Here is a 26,438-nt window from a genome sequence, read left to right on the forward strand (position 1 = left end):
CTCACACAATGTGCAGCCTGAGTGGCGCAGTGATGATGGAATGCTGGCATAGCAGAATTCTTGACAGTTTAAATTCAAAAACTGACAGTTTGAAACACATATGTGTCTTTAACTGTCTTTAGTAAGAATGGGAATCTCATATGAAACAAAAATATGGAAACATGTTAGTATGTGTTGTTGTTTTTGAAAAAGACCTATAGGCAGAACCACAACAGAGAATGTGCCCAGGTTTAACTTCTGGGTAAGAACAGTCAGAAAGATGTGGCAGTGGGGATGAGAAAATGGGGTTTATGTGAGTGAACCTTGGGTACAAAAAACACTTTAACCTTGAGATAGATGCTAGTATATCAGTACAAAATAGCCATCACACGAGATGCTTAACCACAATCCAAAAGATGCTCATGATGCTCTTTCAGTCTTCTGAGCCAATGAATGAGGTGCACTCAGTACATTTTGGGCATACACCAGCTTTCTTATGTAGATCAGGCTCCAGCAAAAAAAAAAAGGGGGGGGAAGTAGTTGTGATTCTCAACTGAAGTGGGATTTATACAATGCTAGTTGGTCAGATCTCTCCCCAATCCCAAAGGCACTTCTTCGTTATTGAAAGATGGTCCATGTACTATTTTTCGGTCAGGAAACAGTTGCAACAGTGACATGGAGAATGACAACGATTTATTGAATAAAACAACAACTGCCTAGTCAGTGTTAGTAGGTCTCGCCCAAGCCTAGGCTACAATGAACTAACCTCCTAGGCTCTAGGCCAATATTCCCTGGACAGAGTTCCTCTGGGAATTTGCTTTAAAGCAACAGTTCCATCTACAACAGGCTGGCTTTTGTGTCAGTCACAAATCCACCCCCCAACTTCTCAGAGCAGTTTATAACATGTAAAAAAACAGTAAGCAACAATTACATGAGCAGATAATGTATGTGTATGTTTTGGATTGCGGATGGAGGAATCCACCCACTTTAGTTTCACATTTTTCCAGTTCAATTTGCAACATTTCCATACCAACATGCTATTTTCTTTTCAAAGCCCTCGTAAGCATTTATCAGTATTGTGTATTTGTCCTAATATGCACATTTCTGTAAGGAAGTTCCCTTAATATAATACATTTTAACGAATATATGCCTTTTTATACACACTATTCCCTGACATATGCATTTCTATAAACTTTGGGGTTTGGGGCGTTCATATGTACATCAACACATAACAGCAAATTTCAAACTGGCTGTGTTTCAGTTCACTCTTTGTTTTTAAGAAGTGCAGATTAGGTAGGTTCTCATTAAATGCAGATTGAACCAAATTCCTCCCCTAGCCTTACTCATCACAAGCATGGGAGGAGGGGGTGAAATTAGATCCAAAAACTGTACATGTATCATTATTACAAGAGTAAAGTCTGTGAGTTGGTGGGAGAGAAAATCCCAAACTTACTCCAGTTCAAAGGTATTCTGTTACCAGCATGACTGACTGACTGACTGTCCTTCCCTCCTTTCTAGTTAAGGGCGGCAAGGTGAAGCTCTTCTAAACACCCCACAAACTTTGAACCCAAGGAGAGGTGCCCCCTATCCTGTAAATCCTCCTTCCAGAGGAAGGTAACTTAGTTTGATTCTTGGATGCCATTATGCTTCTCAGTGCCTGTTGCTGGCAATCACAAGTGAGGAGAGCAGTGTGGCATTCAGGTCCTACTTGTGGACTTCCTATAGATGCCTATTTGGCCACTGAGAGAACAGGATGCTAGACTAGATGGGCCTATGGACTGATCCAGGAATGGTCTGCTTATGTTCCTATGAGCCAAGAGGAACTAGACCCTAATGTATGGACATTAATTCTCTGCCTTTAATCACATCATTAAAACAGATATGCAGTATTATTCAAAAGGATATTTTGGAAGCTATTGAAGCCTTTTTTGCCATTGAGCTTTTTCAATAAGTGTGTTATTTTTATACTCTGCCCTCCAATAATATATTGTGGTGTTCCCCTTCCCTTCCCTCTAGGGATTTGGGATGCAGGGAGGAACACAGGTAAATGTTTTCACAGATTCAGGCAACATATAGAGGAATTACAGAAGCACTGGCTGCTCAGTCATATGCATAATAAGTTCAGTTAATTAATTCCAAGCAAAGTTCATGATTATTTATCAACAGTTCTTACCTGGAATCCCTGCTGAATCATTTATACATTTATGTATGATTTGAACAACCTTTACTGATTCACATTGAACCTTGAGGGCTTTTCAAACACTGAGGTCCAGAACATGATCAATCAATGAAGTGGTATACAATATTGCAACCTTATTTAATGAGACCAAGTTACATTAGTTGGTGGGGAGAAAGAGCAAGTTATCAGAAGTGCAGGACGAAAATGATGTGGACTGAAACATTACTTAGGGATGGAGAGGCGGGATGGAGTTGCAAGGGGTCAGGGGCGTTTTTCTTCCCAAGGGTCAAATGTCTTTGTCAGGAAGCTTTCAGGGGTCGCCTGCCGGTGGTGGACAGGGCAAAAGGCATAAGAACATAAGAAGTGCCTTGTTGGATCAGGCCAATGGCCCATCTAGTACAGCATCCTGTTCCCACAGTGGCCATCCAGATGCCTGTAGGAAGCCTGCAAGTTGGACATGAGCACAACCGCGCTCTGCTCACCTACAGTTCCCAGCATCTGGTATTCAGAGGCGTACTGCCTCTGACAACGGAAGTAGAGCACAGCCATTGTGGCTAGGAGCTGTCCTCCATGAATTTGTCTAATCCTCTTTTAAAGCCACTCAAGTTGGTGGCTATCACTGCCTCCTGTGGGAGTGGGTTCCATAGTTTAACTATGTGCTGTGCAATGCAGGAAAGAACACAGATACAAGTGGACAAAAAAAATGTTTATGGCTCTTATCTTTGTACAGTAGCCTCCACCCCAGCCACACAAAAGCCAGAACTTTTTGCACACGCAATTGTATCTTTCCATCCTCCATACAAGCAAGAGATGGCATTGTTACAGCTCAAGGACACATTCCAGCAGGGGTAAATTACGTACTCCAGGAGGGTGCAGAGCAGGGCTTCTGAGGTGTGGCCTGAGGAGAGTCCCAAGGGTCAGACAGAGAGGCCCAGAGGGCTGCATTTGGCCTACATTTCCACGGTTCTGCCATAATGTAACAGGGAAGAAATTAAGATAAAGTCATGACTCCTGTATCTAGTAGTGATCTGGACACCAAAGGAGACAGACTATAGGGGCACCAGTTGGGGAGCTAGTTTTGGGTCAGGGCTCAGAACTGAGTGCAGAAGATGGAGAAACCATTGCACCTGAAGTGGTTGGACAAGAACTCTCAGAAGAACCTCCCAGATCACCATGGCCTATAAGGATAGAGCCTGCACCCTCATGGACACGTTTCCCTGAGCCTGAAGGACCAGGTGCTCACCACCACCCAAGACCAGTCTGGTAGCATTAGGATGGGTGGTTCCCATTTCCCCATGATTTCTTCACTCTAAGTTGCTCTCACTGAGTTTCAAATGCACACAGTAAAGATCTAGGGATCGTTATGAATCAGGCTTACAAATAAGTGCTCTGCCTGCTGTAGCCATCAAAAAGAAAAATAATGTTGTGACAATTAGGAAAGTTGCAGGGAGTAATTCATAAATCATCGTAATAGCTCTGCATAGGCTAATGACGCGTTTTATCTTCAGTAACGTATACGGTGTTGGTTCTCCCATTTCAAGGAGGAAGGTTGTACCAAAGCAAGATGGTTCAGGGTTTGCAAAGTGGCACAGAGAAAACGTAAACAACCTTGGTAAGTTAATTCTGAATTATGGTGTGCTGCATTTAGGAAGCAATATGAAAATAGTGAATACTTAAGCCCTGACTCTTAATTCTGACTTAATTAATGTTTCTGATTGTTTATTTTTCTTCATAATGAAGAGATTGTTTTAGCAAAGAATAAACAACAATGCTCATAAAAGAATACATCAGCATCTAAAAATAGCTACATTTTTCTAGTGAATACAAGCCATCTCTGTAGAACACAACGGGTTGCCTCTGCTTCTGTCAACATGGGAGTATTTTATTGTCTTTGCAATATAAGCTGGCATGTACTTATACATGACATTGAGACAGGAAGGTCACTGCTTGCTATAAAGCCACAGAGAAAGTCAGAGAAGTCAAGACAGGAAGGAAAACCTCAGAGCGTTAAGGCTGACTTACATGAACAATTCCTGTGCTTCTGCATGTAGCTTGATGGCTGGGATTGTGTACATGTGCTGAAAACAATCACACCATGTTTAGGAAGTGTCAGTTTCCTGTATGGATCTCAACCCAAGATCAGAACCTCAACACTGCAATGTACAAGTACTTTTTAAAAAGTGGGGGTATTAGAAATATGTTGAAATACTGTCTGGCAAACCAGACCCAAGATGATGATGATTTATTAACTTTGTATACCACCATTCATCTGAAGATCACAAGGCAGTTCACATTGTAAAAATACAATATGAGAAAACAAAATACATAATAAAACAAAAATAAAACAATAACCCCCCCAAGCACATTTAAAAGACCATAGAACCAACCAAAGGCCTAGTTATAAAGAAACATTTTCACCTGGTGCCAAAAGATATATAATGAAAGCACCAGGAAAGCCTCCCTTGGGAGAAAACTTCACAAATAGTGAGCCTCTCATGGAAGAGGCAAACAAAAACGGGCCTCTGATGATGATCGCAGGGTCTGAGATGGTTCATATGGGAAGAGGCAATCCTTGAGTTATTGTGGTCCTGAGCAATTTAAGGCTTTATAGGTAAAAACCAGCACTTTGAATTAGGCCCGGAAACTTATCGGAAGTCAGTGCAGTAAGACTAGGATCAGTGTAATATGCTCAAACTGTCCTACCTTGGTGAGCAACCTAGCCTCTGAATTCTGCACCAGCTGAAGTTCCGAAGCAGAGTATCCCTATGTATAACATGTTGCAGTAATCTAACCTCTGGGTTACCAGAGCATAGACAACAGAAGTTCAGCTATCCCTGTCCAGACAGGGGTGCAACTGAGCCACCAGTCAAAGCTGATGAAAGGCATTCTGTGCTACTGAGGCCAACTAAACCTCAAACGATAGCAAAGGATTCAAAAGTAGCCTCAAACTATGTACCCATTACTTCAGAGGGAGTGTAACCTTATCAAAAGCAGGCAACCTCACGTCTATCCAGTTGAGGGAACCACTCATTAACAGTGCTTCAGTCTTATCTGTTTCTTGACTCTCATCCAGTCCATTACTAAGGCAAGATAAGTCCAGCACATCCACTGCCTCACCAGCAGATGTAAAGGATAAGAAGAGCTGTATGTCATCAGCATATTTCTGGCAAAGTACTCCAAAACTCCAGATAATCCCATCTAGCAGTTTCATTTAGATGTTAAACAGCACAGGATAAAACTGAGGAACCCCGCATTGAAGGTTCCATGGGACCGAAAATCATTCCCCAAGCATCACCCTCTGGATAGGACAATCCAAGTAAGACCAGAACCATCACAAAGCTGTGCCCCCACCCATAATTCAAGGCAACCATTCCAGAAGGATACTATGGTTGATGGGATCAAAAGTCACTGATAGGTCAAGGAGAATTAACAGGGAAACATTTCCCCTGTCCCTCTCCCAGCAGAGGTCAGCATACAGGGCAACCAAAGCAGTTTCTGTGCCAAAACTGGGGTCAAACCCTGATTGAAATGGATCTAGAAAATCAGTTTCCTCCAAGATGTCCTGGATCTGGTCTGTGACCAGTCGTGCAAGAACCATGCCCAAGAAAAGGGAAATTGACAACAGGTTGGTAATTCTTTAGATTCCCCTTCTCTAAAGACCACTGCACAAATATTAGGGACACTGGATCCATTAAAAGGAAAGACAAATTCACTATCATACTGGCCAGGTTTTCAAAAAGTAAATTAGAAATTCCTTATCAGCATCTCAGAATAAAACCTCTAAGTTGTTATTCTCCATTTTTTATGTACAGGGAGATATATATTTTTAAGGGGCATTAATATCGGCAAATATCACTTTTTGTTTATAATATTATTGTTCCAAAAAAGGCATACCTCATGGCTTCTCCAAATGTGTGTTTTGGCATTTAGCTGCCTCCCTGGAGATGACTAACAGAAGAACCTATTGGCCTCTGCCACCAGCCTTTTCTGTCCAGAATTCTCCAGGGCCAAGGGGAAGTATCTGTGGCATCAAGAACTTCCTGTAGGGATGCCTCCAAGAAAGTGAGTCACTCAGAAAAATCAATAAGGTCATTGCTGCCACAAATGTTTGGGCACGTAGCCAGTTCAGTGCCCTTTTACCACCAAGGGTAAATGGATAAATGGATAATGATGGGTTGGCATAGGCTGAGCAGGAAGGGGAAGAGGAAAGACTGGGTGGCAGGCTCCCTCCCATTCTAAGAAGCAAATATTACCTGGGTAAGACACTATAGGTACTTGCAGATGACCAGTTTATTAAGTAGACAGTGTTAGCTATTTAATGAGTATTTATTCTGCTTTATTTGTGGGGGAGTTAGATGACATTGTTTCCAAGCAAGTGTTATCGCATACATCAAGTGTATTTTCCTGTCACTTTCCTAATTTCAAAAAAAAATCCAGTTTTGGGGGAAGAGAGTTTGTTGCACATGACCTCCCAATCAACTATAATCGTGAAACATGAATTTTCCAGTATTTGAATACCACCTGGAAATAGCAACTGTCTGGAAACATCATTGGTGCCTATTGAACAATACAACTAAGAATCTGTGTGGGGACCCCTGGTTTTCTTGTTTTATCTTCTGCTTTGTTTTTACAGTCAAACAGTGTATAAATTCTATGAAATAAATAAATACATAAAAAAACAGAAATGCTCCCATGTGGCAGCTCACTGGCACGGCCAAAGCACAAATGAATAAATACCCATAGACTAAGCAAAAGAAAAGCAGAGAGAGTGTGTGGAACTTGTTGTCTAGGTGAAAAAGAAACACACATTTGTTGTGTTGTGAAATTGCTTCAAGATGCTGCATAGGAAGTGATACATAAATAACAATAAAATAAAATAAAATAACAATGATGGTGATGGTGATAATGATGATGATGTTAGAAAGACAAGCTTTCCTGGCACCTAAAATGGAGTTTTGCCCTATGCCCTTTGAAAATGGAAGCCAATAATGTCAAGCTAACCACACCTTTGCAGCCATAGTCAATGTAAATCACAGGTTAATCTCAGTTCCATATGAGACTAATGGATTTGGGCAAGAACACTTTCTTGTAGCTAAGCAAGTTAATGCTTCACAGGTTTTTCAGCTGAAAGCCCATCTGGGATGGTTTGTGTAAAGAGATGAGATGCGTGGATAGTGCCAAACATCAATACAGTGAGGAGGGAATTATCCGACAACTAACCAGCATATTGCTATTTTGTGCTTTTTTTTCCAGGGCTGCATATTTGTCTCTGCAATCTTTGGTGACATTATTTTTTTCAAAAGCAAACTATCAGTAATCTCTGTGATGTAACCTATGTAATTCAGAGATTCATACATGTCGCATGTATTATAGCGCACAGTGGGAAGTGGAATAAAAGACTTTCTTGTTCAATTGCACGATACTGTAAAGACTGGGACATAAAGGAAAAGTAAGCTGTGGTTTTCGGTGTAGCTATGCAAGAACCTGCCATGAAACTGGGTCATCACAAGCAGTCCCCGCTTGGCTGACATTTCCTTTTAAAGCGCAAACTGAATGTAATACAATAATATGGTGCATGCTATGGAAAGGCTTCAAATGCTTTCAGCTAAATTAAACATGTGTCTTTTCCCCTTTCTTGTCCTAGCAACATGCATCACAATACATACCACCATATTATTAAGTGTGGTGGTGGCCCCATCCCATAGCAAATGTGGCTGCCTTGCCTGGGGTCACAGGGGTATATGTGTCAACGTGGTTTCTAAGAAATAAGTGAGAGAACAGTTGGAGGCAGAAATGCTTCTGAATACCACTTCCTGCAAACCATGGGAGGGAAGGGTGCGCTTGCACTTATGCTCTGCTCCCTGGTTTCCCGCAGGCATCCAGCTGGCCACTGTGAGAAGAGGATGCTGGAAGAATTGGGCATTGGTGTCATCCAGCAGGCTGTTATTACATTAACGTGGCTTTCACAACAAATTTTTCTTCAAGGGAAACTGTGAAATCATGTTGATTTCTTTGCTTACATTTTCACCCTGCCTTTGTTCTACCACAGAGTCGAATGTCGTTCCCAGGTGGTCACCCACCCAAGCAGAGATCAGACGCAAACCTCCTTAGCTTCTGCAATGTGGTGGCCTCCTATGCCTTCAGAAAATACCGTGGGACAAACACATGCTGATAAAGACTGTAGTCACATCATACAGTGGTACCTCGGGTTAAGTAACTAATTCGTTCCGGAGATCCGTTCTTAACCTGAAACAGTTCTTAACCTGAAGCACCACTTTAGCTAATGGGGCCTCCTGCTGCTGCCACGCCACCAGAGCACAATTTATGTTCTCATCCTGAAGCAAAGTTCTTAACCTGAGGTATTATTTCTGGGTTAGCAGAGTCTGTAACCTGAAGCGCATGTAACCTGAGGTACCACTGTATAGAGAAAGTGATGTATGCAAGTTCCAGTGAACTCTGTTCATGGTTAGTTACTAAAAGTAGACCCCTAATGCAGTATGATGTCAGGGACTGGACTGAGGAGGAATGGTGGAGACCGCCTCCTCCTCCTTCTGAACCTTCCAGAGAAGAGGAAGACAGTATAGATTTACAACAGTGGTTTGCAGAAGGTCATGGCTTAGAGATAGAAGAGGGACAAAGCTGGGAAATAATGGAAGAAGAGGAGGCGGGTAGCAGAGCCAGAGCAGCTGGCTGACACGTTATCATTAGAAAGCATTCCAGACCCCGCTTCTCCCAGAACCTGGTGGGCAGTGAAAGTGGGAGAGCAGAAAGCGAAGAGGCAAATGGCCTTAAGCAGCTACTGTAAGGGTGGTTGTGCTGTTGCCGACTGAGAAGGGAGGGGGGGAGATTACTCGGAGCAACTCCATTACCCAAAGAGGCAGCATTTCTAAGCCTTTCTCTGTGAACATTGAATAAAAGACATTGGTAAGAGGTTCTTGTCTATCTATGGCTGGCAGCCTGCTGTGAGGGGGAAGGTTGGGATTCCCTGAAGCCTGACGTATACTATAAATATCACAAGAAACACTAACATAAAACACTAATAATGCAAAACACTATCCGATTTGCAGGCATCTAGTTGGGCACTGTGAAAGCAAGATGCTGGCTTAGATGGGTCATTGGTCTAATGAAGCTAGCTCTTCTTATGCTCTTCTTATATCAAATTTATTTCTGTTAGGTTGGATGGAGCCAGGGGTTTCCTTCTGACAAAAGTAACTTCCTATAATGGAAGGAGCTACTTCTGTATATCAACCTTTGAAGTTGGGCAACTAGGTGGTTGACAATTCTCTCATAGCAGCACCAAAGGGATCCCCAGATCTGTGACTTCTGTTTACTCCCTAGTCTTATTAAAAGCAATGAAAATGAAAGAATTTATCTCTGCAACTTGTGCTGGAACAATGCAGAATATTTTGTTTAATTAGGTATGAAATAATCCATTAATTTGATGAGTTTATATCAGGCATAGGCAAACTCGGCTATCCAGATGTTTTGGGACTACAAATCCCATGATCCCATGAACAGGACCACTGGTCAGGAATGATGGGAATTGTAGTCCCAAACCATCTGGAGGGCCAAGTTTGCCTATGCTTGGTTTATATGTTGGGATACCTTTTCATATTACATGCTTCCTGTTCAGAGTTTAAGAGTTTATGTCTCTGAGTAGACTGGGAAGCAGCTGTTCAAGGGGAAAATCCCTATTTAATGATAAAGTTAAAGGAGGATATAGGATATGAACTAGATACTCCCCCATTTATAATCTTCCAGTGGAAACCTCTCTCCAACAACCTTTGACTCATTATTGCACAAAGCCCCTAAGTCAATATTTTACTTTAACATCTCAAGTATGTTTTCCCACTTCACAAAATATAGTGAAACCCATTGCTTGCTTTTGCTCTTTAAGTTAGCTGGACTGGAAGGAGGGTGCGAGGAAAACAATTGCTTTCTTATATTTCATTTTCCATTTATAATTTATTATATACCTTAAGCAGCAAGTGCAATCAGCTTCACATTTTATTTAGTGCCCCATTGCAATTATTTCATTTATTAATGTAAACTTTTTCATGTACTGTTTATTTTGCATTATGCTTTTGCTGTTTTATCAGTTCTGCATCATTTACTATTTATTTTGAAAGTGTGTATTTACAACTGTACACCATTTGTCAGTTTTGATTAATATATCTTTTAATTCACTTTCTTTTTGGTTTGGTTCTGGCTCTTTGGTCACTATTCATATGCTCACTGAAGCATATTACTATATTCTGAATTTAGAACTTGTTTTTCACTGAGGCCCTAATTAAAAGGTAATACACACAGACACACACACACACCTGCCTTTCTTCCATCATGGAACTCAGTATGGTATAAATTAGGTTCAAAGGTGATTTCCTACCTAGAATTGACCAGACCTAAACCTGGTTCCTTTAAGCAAGATAATTACATCTTGTACTATTGGACCCTTTCCTTGGGACCATGATCCTGAAGGTGTGAAGTGATGCATTTGTTCACTAAGTGATATGTAAACAACCCAAAGACATAGGAAATTCAAACAGAGAATACCTTAGAAAGAAGATTATCTACCACATGTGTATCCTAAATGAATACTAGATTTGGTGCATTAAAAATAAGCTAAACAAGGACAAAGCTAGCCAATGGCCTTTTGTATAATTATTGTCCTCCTTGTCATTATTTTCAAACTCCATCAAAGCAGAGCATGCACTCTCACCATCTTACAAGCTTTGTCACTTTTATACAGCCAGAACTTCAAGTACTCTCAATTCTGTAATTATACCCCTTTTTATCACTGGTGAAGTGTTATATAAAAAGAATAAAATTGCTTCCTGGGAAATAGAATTTCTACTGAGAAGAACTCATTACAGGAGGCAGCAATTTTACTGAGCTTACAAATTACATATTATTGTTAAAGTCTATTTCAAATCACTTATTCAGAGAGCAAGAAAGATTGATTCAGAGAACATAAACACCCAAGGCTTACCCAGAGGTTGATGTCGTACATGGTTTCTTTTAAGGGCCTGTTTACATAATCGTTTATCCTGGGGTGGCTACCTCTGATGCACTTCAGTTTCTGACTTGTTTACATACTCAAGTGGTGAATCAGAAGTGAGAGAGAGCAGAATCAGGGACTCTCGATTCACATTTCACCCTGGGATAACTTGCAACAACGGAATCGTCATTTCTAGCATACAGAGAGTGGGTGGAATGGGCTGCAGGGAGGATCACAGATCCAGGCACTCAGCTTTGTGAAGCAGGGGGTAAAAAAAAAAAGACCCCCCCAAAGTGGGGCCTGAAGCAAAATGTTGCAGCATAGAGGGCTCTCATTCAGGTTTCCAGCCAGCTACAGTTATCTATGTCCTTTCCCAGGATACTGCATTCTATCCCCCTACGCCTGCTTCTTGGGAGAAAAGCAATGACAAACCTAGACAGCATCTTAAAAAGCAGAGACACCACCTTGCCTACCAAGGTCTGTATAGTTAAAGCTATGGTTTTTCCAGTGGTGATGTATGGAAGTAAGAGCTGGACCATAAAGAAGGCTGATCGCCGAAGAATTGATGCTTTTGAATTATGCTGCTGGAGGAGACTCCTGAGAGTCCCATGGACTGCAAGAAGATCAAACCAATCCATTCTGAAGGAAATCAGCCCTGAGTGCTCACTGGAAGGACAGCTCCTGAAGCTGAGGCTCCAGTACTTTGGCCACCTCATGAGAAGAGAAGACTCCCTGCAAAAGACCCTGATGTTGGGAAAGATGGAGGGCACAAGGAGAAGGGGATGACAGAGGATGCGATGGTTGGACAGTGTTCTCGAAGCTACCAGCATGAGTTTGACCAAACTGCGGGAGGCAGTGGAAGACAGGAGTGCCTGGCGTGCTCTGGTCCATGGGGTCACGAAGAGTCAGTCACGACTCAACGACTAAAGAACAACAACAACCCCAGTTTTCCTTTGGGGACGGTGGCAGAGCATCTTCTTTGCAGCAAAAGATCCTAGGTCCAATTTCTGACAACCCTAGGTAGGGCTGGGAGAGAACCCTGCCTGAAAGTTTGGAGAGTTGATGCCGATAAACGGAAACAGTAGTGAGCCAAATGGGCCAATGGTCTGACACAGCACATGGCAGCATCCTGTGTTTCTGTTCTCCCTCCCCAACAGTAAGACAGCATTCCATGTTCACTGAGTATGCTCAGTCCTGATTGGACTGTTTGGGGGGAATCTGTCCCTTAGCGTTTCCCTGCCCCTAAGGATTTTTTTTTTTGTACTTCTGCAAACTTTGGGGTTTCTCCTAACCTCTATTGACACCTCAGTCTCCTTCCCCTGGCAGCTGTATGTTCAATTAGGAACTGGGTTCCAAGGCAGAGATGGTGGTCCATGGGCCAGCCTAGGATGGGTCATCCTGATTAGGGACCCCTGGCTCAGGGCCATGGGGCAGAATGGGGCAGCTATGCACAGCCCAAACACAAATATGCATATTTTAGAGGGAAATTCAATTGGAAACCAATTCAAAAATGCATATTTTGGGGAAGAATGCATACAAAATGTGCCACAATATACTGGTATTTAAAAAAATAATTATCACAAAAACTGGGACAAAACAGACATATGATTGAGTACATGTGAAACTGACATGGAATGGACTGCTATATCTGTCCTTGCATTCTGAACTGGAAAGACCTGCCTACACACAGGGAAGGAATTGATCAAATTGCTGTAGTATTTGAAGGACATCTTTGCCATATACCTCCCTTCCTCGGCTTGAACGAAGAACAAAGCAAGTCAGAAAAAAGATAACAAAATAACCCTCTTAAAAACCCTCTACTTGCACTCTAAGTGTTAAGTCATGTAATTTCATTTCAGTCTTTCTTGGTATACAGCCATCTTGTAACCGAGCAAAGTCATTATGATGAGATGAAGCAACTGTGAAGTTCATGGCTTCTCCTGGTTGTTTGTGTTTTCACTAATAAGGCATTTTAAAAACTGTGGTAAGGGTCTAGAAACCTTGTTTCCTCAGGGAAGCAAAATGAATTAAACAAATATATGGATCAGATTTCAGGATTAACACTTCATCACACGTGTCACAGCAAGCTTTCTTTTTCAAATTTAAACCTATCATATCTAGCCAAGGATTGAAACTAATTCCTACTTGAGAATAAATGGAATCATTTTATGTGGCATTAAATGCTCATTGAGTTTTAATCAGATTTGTGAACTTGGTTTCACTGGGCTTTTTTTAACCTAAGGTGTCACTGATACATTAAGGGAAATGCAATCTTGTTTCACCTTCTGCTTTGTCTATAAATAAAATCTTCCGCAGGGCAGAAGATTAAATTAAATAAAAGGTAAGATGTCTAGTTTGTCTCATGTCAAAAGCTATAAAGTTGTTTGGATACAGTGGGCAACACTGTAAGAGCCTCTATCTGCATGTGTTGGCTGTGAGGCAGGATACATGAGCACAAAACCTGAACGTTTTAAGATGTGCTGCCTGAGTAGATAATTTAATTCTTTTTTTGCTCAGAGAATTAATTGATCTGGTAAAAATATTAGATATGCGGTTTCTACAAACCAGGACATTAAATGTACCATTAAACAGCTTAGACTAGAATCAGTCAAGTTGTATAACTTGCAGTTGCTTCTCGGGATAACTTTCAGCAATACAAGTAAATGGTATGTTTTCTGAGACAACACACTGCCCTGAAGCATAAATAAATTGCAATGCAATTTGAAATGCACTAGACCCTTACAAGCTTTGCCCTGTGAATGCAGAATAGCAATCCGTTTTGCTAGAGGACCAGGCCTCGCTCTCAATTCCACTGTACAGAGAATTGAATTTCTATTGCAGTCTCTGCAGCAGCTCTCTAGTCCCTGTCTTGATCGCATATATATTAATGTTAAGTCTGTTTTTCAGAATTTCAACAAACACACAGAGATTGCAACTGAACCCTTTCCCCCAAATGGCTCATATGAACAATAGGAAAAAGCAAATATTATATATTGTACAAAGTATTTCATAAGATGTTCTTATTAGTGTAGAATGATACCACCTGAGGTCAGATGATGGATATAAGGTGCAATTGCTCTTTCTCAATGCAAGATCATTCATTTATCAACCTCATGTGGGCTAACCCCTGTAAGCAGAAAGCAGGGGCAATGTTGGAATAGATTAAGAGAGCATTTGAGCTGGGAGAAGGAAACATACAAACTAACAACACATTAAAACGAAGGAGAATAAAACCATTCAGCTAACAAAAAATATCTAAAATGCCTGAGCAAAGAATAAAAGCTTTAAAGCCTAGTGTTGAAAAGAATACAGAGTTGGTGCCAGACATACCTTCATCAGGAAGGCATTCCACACTCAGGGTGCCACCACAGTGAAGGCTCTCTCTTTTGTACACAAATAATGTACTTCTAAAAATGGAACATGAAGACGTGCACAGCAAGATTAGTACACTAGGAGCCATTTCTTCAGAGACTGGGCCCCATATGGATTCAAAATGAAATCTAAAAACAGTAACAACAAAACTTAATGGTAGTTGTAGTCCAGCAACACCTGAAGGGTGTGCTCCATAGTTTACTTCAGTTGTGGCTAGAACAAATTCTAAAACTGATGCTTGGTGTTAACTAGGAAGAACAGAAAGCCAAGATTTTTAGAAAGGGATCACTCTGGTATCATGCTACAATTCCTGTTAGCATTCATTTGCACATGACTCTAGTTTTATCCTGTGCCCTAGAGCAAACAAGTGGAATAAAATGATATGAAACCAGGATTTCATTTGTAACATTTGAAACCAAATCAATTCATCCTACTGATTTAATTCAATTTCCATTACACTGCCATACAAGTGCCTCTCAGAGTGCTTTGTGCAATCTAATAAAAATTGAGCTTATTACAGAGAAATGAGAAATCTCACTAATGTCTCATCCTGCTGTCTTTAAAGACATGGCACTTTGCACATCTTCAATTGCACATTTCCAAGATTCTGAAAAGCAGAGAGCTCCAGTCGCAAAACAGGAAACCTCAGGCTGAATTTGAATATTAAATTTGGAATGGTAAAAAGGAATCTGTGGCAGAGTTCATTTCCATTGACATCAATGGAATTTATTTTATTTTTAAAAATGAAGGGGAAAAAGGAAACAGCCACCTCACTGTACATGCTTGCTACTGCAGCTGCAAAAAGTTGGCATACTCTAGGTAGGAAGTGGTACTGGCTCCTCCACAGCCCCCCCCCCCGATTGCTCTGAGGTCAACATCCACACCATATATTTAAAGTTCACCGAATGCACATTGAATGAAAATGGCATCCCCCAAAGAATTCTGGGAACAGTAGTTTACCCCTCAGTGGGCTGCAGTTCCCAGCATGCTTAACAAATGGCAGTGGTGTGGATGTGACCTTAGGTGCAGAAGGGAAAAATAGAAGCAGCACCATGGACAGTAACATATGAGATAAGTTTGATGTATTAAGGGTTGTGCTTTGGAGTCCAATAAGCTCATGTTTCCCTGCTCAGCCAACAACAACTTTTTCTGGAGGTTTCACCTCATAACTAGTTTCTTTTCCCTGGGTTTAAAGAACACAATGGAAACAATTACAAAATGTGTTAAAATTTGGCTTTGGTGCACAGCTAAGCTGCAACTCATTAAAAACTCCTCTTCTTAAATTATCCTCTGTTCTTCCCACCGACAGAGTTTCCCAGTGAAATTCCTCTGTAGAGCTTACATTGTTAATGAGAGTAAATCTTCTGTGAGTTCAGCAACGTAATTTTGTCAGTTTTAAAATGCCTCAGTCAATGGCAAATGCGCTCTGCTGATTAGAAGGCAAACAACACAGGGATATTTTGATTGGCTGCAGTGAAAAACATGTGTTGCCACCTCAGTTCAGAGAACTGCAGAGAGTTGCATATACCTTGATGTGCCTGTGAATATTGATGCAGCCTACTGTCCCCTCTCCAAAGCACACATATGCAGTAGGAGTGTATGCTCCTGATCTACAACACAGTTTCCACATGGCAACTAATGGATCTCTCTCTCAATGCCTGCCTCTATATGGGGCTTTCACAAACATCTGGACAGCCGGTCATGTTTTTTGAAATTGCAAACCATCAAAAAACTTAAGGGACACTTTGAACTGCTCACCAAAGACTTGCTGAAGTGAAAAAAAGCTTAAAGACAAGGGTGGGGAACCTTTTTCACCCACATTCCTTTCTGGGCAACCTTCAGAGTGCCATGTGCATGGCAGTAGAGCAACAAATTTTACCTTTGTACACTAGGTTAGTTTCTACACATGCTCACACACCCATCTCTGTTCTCCATCCAGACAAGCAAGGGACATTCTTCTTCTTCTCCTTTGGCGACCACCGGTAGCTGAGTAAGATTGTCTTCCATAAACACAGTTTTAACAGTGGATCTATAAGTGACTGTGTAGGCCAATTCTGGATCTACATGTCCTTCCACAGTGGGGACATAAGTTTCCGGGCAGGAGTTGATCGTGGTGAAGGTTTGCCACGCATGCCTTCCTCTTAGCACATTTCTCCCTTTTGTCCTGAGTCTGAGTGTCTTCAAAGCCCGCGGCACCTTTGGTAAAGGCTGTTCTCCAACTGGAGTGCTCGCAGGCCAGTGTTTCCCAGTTGTCGGTGTTTATACTACACTTTCTTAGATTTACCTTGAAACAGTCTTTAAACCTCTTTTGTTGACCACCAGCATTACGCTTTCCATTTTTAAGTTCAGAATAGAGTAGTTGGTTTTGAAGACGATAATCAGGCACCCGCACAACATGACCAGTCCAATGAAGTTGACGTTGAAGAACCATTGCTTTGACAATGGTGATCTTTGCTTCCAGTACACTGGCTTTAGTTCACCTGCCTTCCCAAGTGATGTGTAAAAATTTTTGGGGACACGATTGATGGAATATTTCGAGGAGTTGAAGATGGTGTTTATTATTGGAGTTCAAAGACATGTTCCGGTAAAGAGAGAGCAAAGCAGGGCTTGTGAAGAATGTGGTCTGGGGAGAGTTACAAAGGTCAGACGGAGAGGACTAGAAGCCCACATTCAGTTGCTTGGCCTCAAGTTGCTTGCAGAACTTGCCAAGATGATGGTGTACGCCTGTTTCTATGGGCAACTTTGGGTAGCAGTTGCAAAATTCCAATAGCAGGTATCCTGAACGCAGAGAAATCTCCTTCTGGACAATTTACCCATCCCTACAATCAGATTTGTTCATGTAGGAGCATATATTGCAGGAGGACTGGCTTTGCTAGAGCATAACTTTCTGCAGTGCTACAACTATACCAGCAATAAAAATTAATTTTTCAGCACCAATACTGAAGCATCAGGCTTTTTCATTTATTCTACCAAGCTGTATTCCCTAGACTCACATTGTAGATATGTGCAAAGAAGAACTGGAGCTGAAGAGTAAAAAGAATCAATCATCTGATCCCATGAAGCTACTTTAAGAGCAAACAATACATTTGGCACAAAGGCCACCCAACTGACTCTTTTTTAAAGTTATTTTTTATTTGAAATAAAACAACGGCTTTATTCACATAACTTGCTTAGCCAAATATACAGACTTCCAGAGAGGAGCTTGCAGCTGCTTTGCTCATCCTTGGTCTCCTGAGCCAGGCTGAGCTAAGTCAAGGTTTGGCTTAGCATGTTGCCCAAACTCAAGCTCATGGTTAATATCTGTCCTTGCTAACCATGAGCTGCAGCCAAGGTTTGTTCTTAAGCACAAACTCAGGTTAGGATGAGATGCTAAGCCAAACGTTGGATTACCTCAGCATGTCACCGGAGTACAAAAGATCAGGAGTGCAGTGCAGTCACAGCAAACCATTGTTTGAGTATGTGTGGACCAGGCCAATATGAATATAGTTTTTACTATTCTCTCTTAACTGTTTATGGACTTGGAGCCCTGGAACTTCTACTGTGCCAACATAAATCTGGAAGAGTTCAAATCAACAGCAATAAAATTGCACATGTGTTTTTAAAAACAACAAACAGGAATAATAACGCTTCCACTAGCTTGTGGTTACATTTAGCAGGGGCTAAAACAAAAAGCCAAAGTGGTTAGCAGAGCTATATCAGGAAGTTTATTTCTTCCCCAAGACTTCAGGATGAGCCATTTGAAACTGTAATTCTTGTCTGGAGAAACCCTGAACAACATGGGAGGGCATCTGAAGAACCATGGGATGCTGCTGACTCCCTCTCTGACAATGGGTTGGAAGGACTGTATATGGGGGCTTCCCCACTTAAGTAGTAGAAAATTCTGGCACAATCGCTGCATTGCTGCCCATCATCAGTTCTCTGTACTGGGGCCTCACAGAGGAGTGCATTACATCTTGAGTGTGCAGAGTTCACAAACACACACACCTCGCACACTCTGGATCCCTGCAGCATACAAGGCAGCCCTCCACATGCATTGCATTCATCCTAGTGACAAGCATTTTGACAGCCCTTAATCAATACCATTTAGAAGTAACTGTCTGCACAGCTCACTTAAGTGTGTACAGTGGTACCTCGTTCTGGAGGTCCGTTCTTAACCTGAAACTGTTCTTAACCTGAGGTACCACTATAGCTAATGGGGCCTCCCGCTGCTGCCGCTGCACCGCCGCCGCACAATTTCTGTTCTCATCCTGAAGCAAAGGTACTATTTCTGGGTTAGCAGAGTCTGTAACCTGAAGCGTCTGTAACCCAAGGTACCACTGTATCTGCTATTTCCAGGGCCACAGAAGAAGACAGATGGAATTCTGCTTTCTCTATATAAAGTGCCTCTTTACATGAAATCTCACTGAAGCAGTGCACTCCCTGCAACCAGCCTCTGCCTGCTTGCAATTGCAGAGAAATGCTGAAAGATGAGAGGTTGTGTTGCAAAGCTGAGAACTCGCGGGCGATGACTCAGTCACGTTCAGCAGCAGCAGAGTTATTTTTAGCCTAAAGTGGGCCAGACATCCCCAGAAGTGCAAGATGTGAGGAGGGGGGATAATAATAACAACAACAAAATGGGAAGCACAGTGACTTTGAATGTTTGTCATGCATGCAATAACTCTTGCGCATGACTTGGGAATAAGAGAATTGGAAATTCAGCCTTGAACCAAGAAGAATTAGAAATGGCTTCTTTGGATTTCACAGCATTTATGTGCACAGATGAGCTTTGCTTCAAGAGCCTGAACCCTCTTCGCTATTTAACTACAACCAATGTCTTCAATATCAAACAAAAGAAAATATTAGGAGCAAACATTTATTTGAAAAAACACATATTTCAACTTCCTTCCCACCTCTCCTTTATCTTCAGCAGAAGATCAACTTGAGCAGCAAGATCAACTTGAGAATTTGCAAATATTTGTGGATGTACAGCTGCCAGTGTTATTTTTTTATTGTATTTATTTAGAAAGATTTCCAAACTGCTTAATGAGAGCACTCAATGTGGTGTACATCATTGTGGTGTACATCATAAAATTGTAGCTAAAACACAGCTGAATGCCACTCAACTATTAAAAACAACTATGCACAAAATAATCATCATTAAAACACTCAGTAAAACTACTAAAATGAATAGAAGTAACTAAATTGTATGTCTGGACTGCTGAAATAAATAAATAAATAATTCAGTGGTAGTGGTGGTGGGGTCCTAAAACAATATAGTATTGGTCTTCAAGGTCAAGGTTGTAATCCTATACAGTACCTGCTAACCTAGGATGAAGCTCACTTCCTAGTGGACATGTATGGTATTGTAATGTTAATGGCAGACTATAGAGTCCCATCCATGCATTATTTCCATGCAGAGCACTCAAAAGTTCCTTGTCCAGTTACCATTGCTGCCACACTAGCTCTGCCCTTCAACAACAATGCCTTGAGCATGGCCGTCTGCAAATGAGACCCTTTGCCTATGTAATTGCTCACACTTAAGGACTCCATGCATTCAGGAACTCCAAATAACTGTGTGCCCCAGAGAATGTGGAGTAGCAGCCTGAGCAAAGGGGTCCCCTTGCAGACAACAAAGCTCAGGACTGATCAGAGGGTCGAGCTAAAGTAGTGGTGTGGAAGGCGAGAAGCACAGCACCCCTCTAGCTTGAAACTATAAATTGTCCACATAAGAGTAATGCATGAACAGGGCTTTAAAATCTGACCTTAGCAGCACAATGGTACACACCAGATGGGAGTAACCTCCCCTGTCAAGGGCATGTTGCTTTGGGGTTAATTTACTGGGGACCGCATACCAGTGGTGGTATGTATTCTGGAGGTTTCTAGTCACTTCTTTTCCTTGCCTCATATTTTGTTCCTAACAGGCACTGTGAAAATAGGACACTTCTCACAGTGTGAATATTTTGGGTAGGAAAACTAGACCTCATTTAAAACATTTGTGATCTCTGCTATTTCGAGTTTAGAATAGCTGAAGGGTGTTTCTATTTAACTGCACGGCCACAACTATTATATTTAACCGCAGAAAAAGCACAAAGGTGTAAAACCTGCTGAAACTGATGACTAAGGTCACTTCCAGCCTGTCTCTATTTTGCAGGAGGGAATCGATTGCATTCCAACAAATTTAGATATGTGCAATTAAAGTAGATTAAAGCACTATTACACACACAGAAAACCCACTTCAAAGCAACCAGGCTTTTCACAGTAAGGAAAGTGATGAGAAAATGCACCAGAAAGCATTAAATTGGTTGATCAGCCATAAACCTCTGCACGAACAAATCAGGACAAATGCTCAATAAAAAGTGGGACTCATATAACCTCTGTGTAAATAAATTGCTATGTATGCTGAGATCAGACATTGTATAACCTCCAGACAAGCTTTGTTGCAAACAAATCAGGCTCAATATTATTCTATACTCCACTGAAATGTTCAAATGCTTATTTGATTGTCTTTGAATGTCTCCTGCCACACCCTTTTGAGAACCACTGGCTTAAGGTGTGCAGGTGGATTGGTGATGGACTTTTCTATTCTATTCCATACTATGTGATGAAATTCCTATTTTGCAACTGTTTTCGCAAACTGTTGCAAATGATTCACAGGCTCAGGCAGTAAGATGCTAATGCCAGCCAAAACGCATGTCTGTTGACCTTATGCTGGCACTAGGAAATATAACCCAGATGGTACTGTTCTGCTACATGCTTCCAGTACAGTATAGCAGCATAGTGGAAAAGAATATGTATAAAAGAGAGGGAAGGCACTCTCGAGGCATCTTGAATGGCATCCTATATGTGTTTTAGATTCACTGGAGCTGCAGAAGCTACTGTGCCATTTCCTGATAAGAGGAAGGGGATACTAGTATGCTATGGCAGTTCCTTTTACACACCCAGTACAGAAACGATACCGATCTAGCTGCAGAAGCACAGGTCACTCTAGGCAGCTACTGAAAATCAAAGAGAAGTGGGTACAAATCACAAGACACTTGAAAACATTACCCAGAACACTTATCTGCAGATGAAACACTTCTAGGTGATCTGTTCATTATCGGAATATAACCAGGCCTTCAGAAGCCCTTGATGTGATTATATTTAAACCAATCCTCACATTGTATTATTCTCAGAAGAAACTGTAGGTAGTGGGTGGTTAATCCCCTCTCGGTAAAATGTAACAGCCAAGGCTGAAAAGCACTTTTGTTTATTTGTTCCATGCATATTTCATGCAGCTAAAAAATAAAAGCCTGCTTTGTACTTTTCACTTCAAGTGGTGCTTTCAACCATTCAGCCCAAACCTCTCCTAGAAACCCTTTCCATTTGTCCTTGAAAAGTTGCCCATGCCATTTGCAACATATGCAACCTTCCCCATCTCCACTATGGTGTTCACCTAATGTTAAGATTTCAATTTCCACCAACTGCCGTAAGTGTGGCCAATGGCCAGGGGTCATGGGATTTGTAATCCAGAACATCTAGAAGTCACCAATTTGGGGAAGACTGATTAATATAACTTGCAACACCATCTATTGTTTGCCCCTGAAACAGTGATATTCAAAGAGATGGTGCTTCTGGAGGTTTTTATTGTTGTTGTTCACGTGGCTAATAGACATTGATAGACCCATTCTCTTCCTTGCATAGCTCCACCACAAATGCCTTACGCCAGGAACAGCCAGTGTGGTGACCTTCAGGTGTTCTGACTACAACTTCCATCACACCAACCATCAGTCATACTTGCTGGGCCTGACAGGAGTTTTATTTTCATGACATCTGGCTATCTCTGTGTTAGGGAATGCAGAACCTAAGTATGTGAAGCAGGAGGACAAAATCAGCCTGTCTGTGGTTTCCAACTAAGCCCATTCACAGCCTGTTTATTGCACAGTTCCAGCCCTCTAGAACTATACTGATTGAATTTGCATTGTTCAATTTTAAAAACCATTTAAACCAGAGACCAACAAAAGTTTGTGGCAGCCAGTTGCAAAACTGAATTACATATAGTGTCAATAAATCATTGCCTACCATTTCTTTGCATAGAGGAGGAAGGACCACTGGGAGGAGAGCAGAAAGAGGAAACACCTGCACCAGCACAACCAGACACCTTCATCTGCCCCACCTGCAGCAAAACATATCTCTCCCATATCAGTCTCTACAGCCACTGCCATGCTGTAACTGTCTAATGATTTGACTTCACCCACGAGGACACATTCTTGCATTGTTCCCGAGACAAACAGATGCCAACCAACCATGTCCTTACAAATATGCTACACTGTTGGCTGCACCACCAAGCACCTGTGGTCTCAACACTTCCCTTAATACACAGCAGCACACATAATTTATTGGAGAATTCAACCTTGATAATTTAGTTACATGGAAGTATTGTAAACACCAGCAATATTTTTGAACAGTCACTATATTTAACAGTTCTACCAAATGACTGGAATGCTTGTTGATGTTTCGCTAGATATTCAACACTGATTGAGAATAGATCTCAGAGCCTCCGCAAAAAAACCTGGAGATAAGCCCTGAGACCTCTTGAATGCAATGCTCTCCTACTAGAGTAATGATCTATTCTGCTTCTAGGATTATTCTCTGCTATAAAGAAATCTGAATAATGGACATCCATATTACCCTGTGTGAGATGCTGAACCTTAAGACCATTGTCAAATAATGGTAGACAATGTGGTACCCTCTAGATATTGCTGGATTAAAATCCCCATTATTGCTGACCAGCTGGACTACTTTTAATTCTGTATTTTGTTGTTTAATTTGGCTTGTTTACTCTTTGGTTTTTGGTTTTTGCAGAGGGTTACATTGCCTTTTGCTTACTAAATTTTTTCCCCTTTCCATTTTATTACAGCTATTTTAGTGCTGCTTCATACTACTGTATTATTGGGAAACCAATAAATGGGGTCAATAAACATTATAAACAAGGAGCTGCTAGATTATCATGTCAGTATTCAGAAGGCAAATGACACTTAATCCAGGATGCCTCCAAGCATTATGAGAGAGGAAAAACTGTATTCTGAGTCAGGTCAACTTCAGCTTCAACTACATGAGCAAATAGTACAAGAAGTGTTGGCAAACAAACTTCTCTGGGGAATTCGCAACATCCCCAACCCCTTCGCTGTTTGTTCCCAGCAACTGCTAATGTGAGACAGACTACTTCAGAACATGGAGTTTGCATTTAGCTAATAGCGTTGAGAGGAGGTGCTTTGATGGGTGGAGGAGCAGGTAGCAGAACTCTGGCTCTGCAGGGCTGAGAGAAGGGGTTGTGTAAGTGGCTTAGCAGGATGGTGGAACTGGGGTACCCCAGTGAACTGTGGACAAATGGGGACAGGGATAACAAAGGAGGAAAATAGCTCCAAGAAGAACAGCACTGAAACAAAATGTGAACACATTTTAAAAATTAACGAAAATTCCTGAAAAACAAACACAAAATGAGGGATAGTGTTGACTCAGCTCTAGCTAAAATCCATCTCTCTCCAGATGTATGTTGCTGTGCTCTGATTTGCATAAAAGTACACCAACTTTGCTGCAAATCTAAACATGATATCCTTTCATGCAGTCCTCTGATACAGACTGAATAATCCCAGATTATTCTGCAGATGGTTATAGTGTAAAACAAATAGGCCAATTCATATGTTGATCATTCGTCTTGCTAGAATAGTTCTGAAGTTTCTGCAATACTAAATGGCGCAATCCATCAGGATCTTCAACACAATCCCCATTCAAATGATGGAACGGCAACACAGGCTTTTATTTTGGCTCAGTAATTAAAATCTTCTCTGTGATTGACATCTTTTCCCTATCTTTTCCTTTTTTGAAAGCAGAAACAATTTCTTGTAAGTACGATTGATCGACTGAAGTATGACACTTCTGTTAGTGCTTAAAGTGTGTTAACTATTTGTGCAAATGTCAGACATGGTACAAATATATTTGAGATATGACAGGTGCTTTCTTTCCACTCTTAAGCCCTGCTCAGGTAGATAATGAATGTCTGAATAGGGCTTTAACAATACCAGCAATCTTGGAACAAAATGTCTGATTTTTTATTTATTTTTTTGTTTTGTTTACAATAGACTTAGCAGACCTTTGCTTCTGGGATCTGGTTCTTGATTACTTTTCAAAGTAGGCTATTTACACTTGAGCCAAGCAGATGAAAAGTGCCACCATTCTGATTACACACTGCACAAAGGTGCAAATAGCTTTAGAAGGCGCAGAGAAGGTCCTCCATATTCAACGAAAAGGCCAGCTGCATATGCCATTTCTTTGTTGGTGCTATTTTGCTAGACATGGTGTTTTGCTGTACATCTTGTTGTTCTTTACTCTTTTGGCAGAAGTCCAGCATGTTGTTGAATCTGACTGACATCAAAGGTAGAAGCTGTTTTCCAAGTGCCTTATATTCATACAGACTTTCAGCCTCAGGCCATGTTTTAATTGGTTGGCTAGAAAGAAACAGAACATCTAAAATTGCACTTCTTTTTCCATTTGGCCTGTTAATATCTTTTTCAGGAGGATAGTTTGTGACATTTTGGTTTTTAAAAAGATGTCTTCTTGATTTTGTTGAGACAGAAAACAGAAATTTAACCATGCCATTATTGGTAGGAAATATTCCATCAAATCCAAGGTACAATTATGGTAGATAAAGGTACCGATCTTGCAAACCCCTATAAAATCAGTAGCTAGACATTTGTAGATGACATCGATAAATATGGGATAGTTTAAAAAAAACAATGAGAGTTTGACATTGCTTTCAAAATAACTCTCCAGAGCAGGGGTCAGCAAACCTTTTCAGCAGGGGGCCAGTCCACTGTCCTTCAGACCTTGTGGGGGGCTGGACTATATTTTTTTGGGGGGGATAAACTAATTCCTATGCCCCACAAATAACCCAGAGATGCATTTTAAATCAAAGCACACATTCTACTCATGTGAAAACATGCTGATTCCCAGAACGTCCACGGGCCAGATTTAGAAGGCAATTGGGCCGGATCCGGCCCCCCGGGCCTTAGTTTGCCTCCCCATGCTCCAGAGTAAATGGATAACAATTAGTTCTACCCCAAATTGTGGCTCCCTGCTTCTTTGCACTTCACACTAGAAGCTCCTGAGACATAGTCTTCACCTTTGAAGGGAACAATGTTAGACAATCCTCAAGAGATTTATAGGAAGAAGACATGAATGCCAATTTTTACTAAGCTCGTTGTGTGTGCTAGACCATGATAAGAAATTAGCATTAACAGATTATGTGTAAATGTGAAACTTGAAGGAGAAACCTTCCTATAACCCCTGCCCAACTTGGTTCATTCATGCATTTTTGGAATTGTTTTATTCATTTTATTTTCTTACTATAGTGCCCAACAAGTGTTTTAATTTAATCAAGGTGTAGGGTGTTAAGATGGGTGCCAGACTTTTAATCCTTGCATCCAGCAAGTGTTAAAGGCTAATCAAACCAGGCTAGCCTCCTGGTGAAGTGTAAGGAGAACAAAGGAAGGGGCTCTGTGGGAGATACGAATGGATGGGGTCCCTCCCTCAACTCACCAGTAATGAGTAGGACAAAATCCAGAGTAAAAAGCAGAGACATCACCTTGCCGACCAAGGTCCGTATAGTTAAAGCTATGGTTTTCCCAGTAGTGATGTATGGAAGTGACTTGTTTACATGCTCAAGTAGTGAATCAGAAGTGAGAGGGAACAAAATTAGGGACTCTCGATTCACATTTCACCCTGGGATAACTTGCAACAACGGAATTGTCATTTCTAGCATACAGAGAGTGGGTGGAATGGGCTGAAGGGGGACCACAGATCCCAGCACTCAACTTTGTGAAGCAGGGGGTAAAAAAAAAAAGACCCCCCAAAGTGGGGCCTGAAGCAAAATGTTACAGCATAGAGGGCTCTCAT

The 26,438-nt window shown here is 41.3% G+C and overlaps 1 long non-coding RNA gene across 3 annotated transcripts; it reads left to right on the plus strand.

Moving 5' to 3' along the window:
- The first annotated feature begins 56 nt into the window (after nucleotides 1-56).
- LOC310690014 lies at nucleotides 57-23,493 on the plus strand. 3 transcript variants are annotated; one of them, XR_014517783.1, is made up of 5 exons: nucleotides 57-241; nucleotides 1,498-1,593; nucleotides 3,667-3,770; nucleotides 6,089-6,220; nucleotides 7,412-7,800. It is a non-coding gene; the product is annotated as an uncharacterized lncRNA (long non-coding RNA). The 3 variants fall into 3 exon arrangements; XR_014517784.1 differs by lacking the exon at nucleotides 7,412-7,800 and adding an exon at nucleotides 22,581-23,493 and having other exon boundaries at nucleotides 58-241; nucleotides 3,700-3,770; XR_014517785.1 differs by having other exon boundaries at nucleotides 63-241; nucleotides 3,700-3,770; nucleotides 7,412-7,796.
- Nucleotides 23,494-26,438: the final 2,945 nt, after the last annotated feature.

Source organism: Podarcis liolepis (genome assembly GCF_965112155.1).
Source record: "Podarcis liolepis genome assembly, chromosome: 12".
NCBI lineage: Eukaryota > Metazoa > Chordata > Lepidosauria > Squamata > Lacertidae > Podarcis > Podarcis liolepis.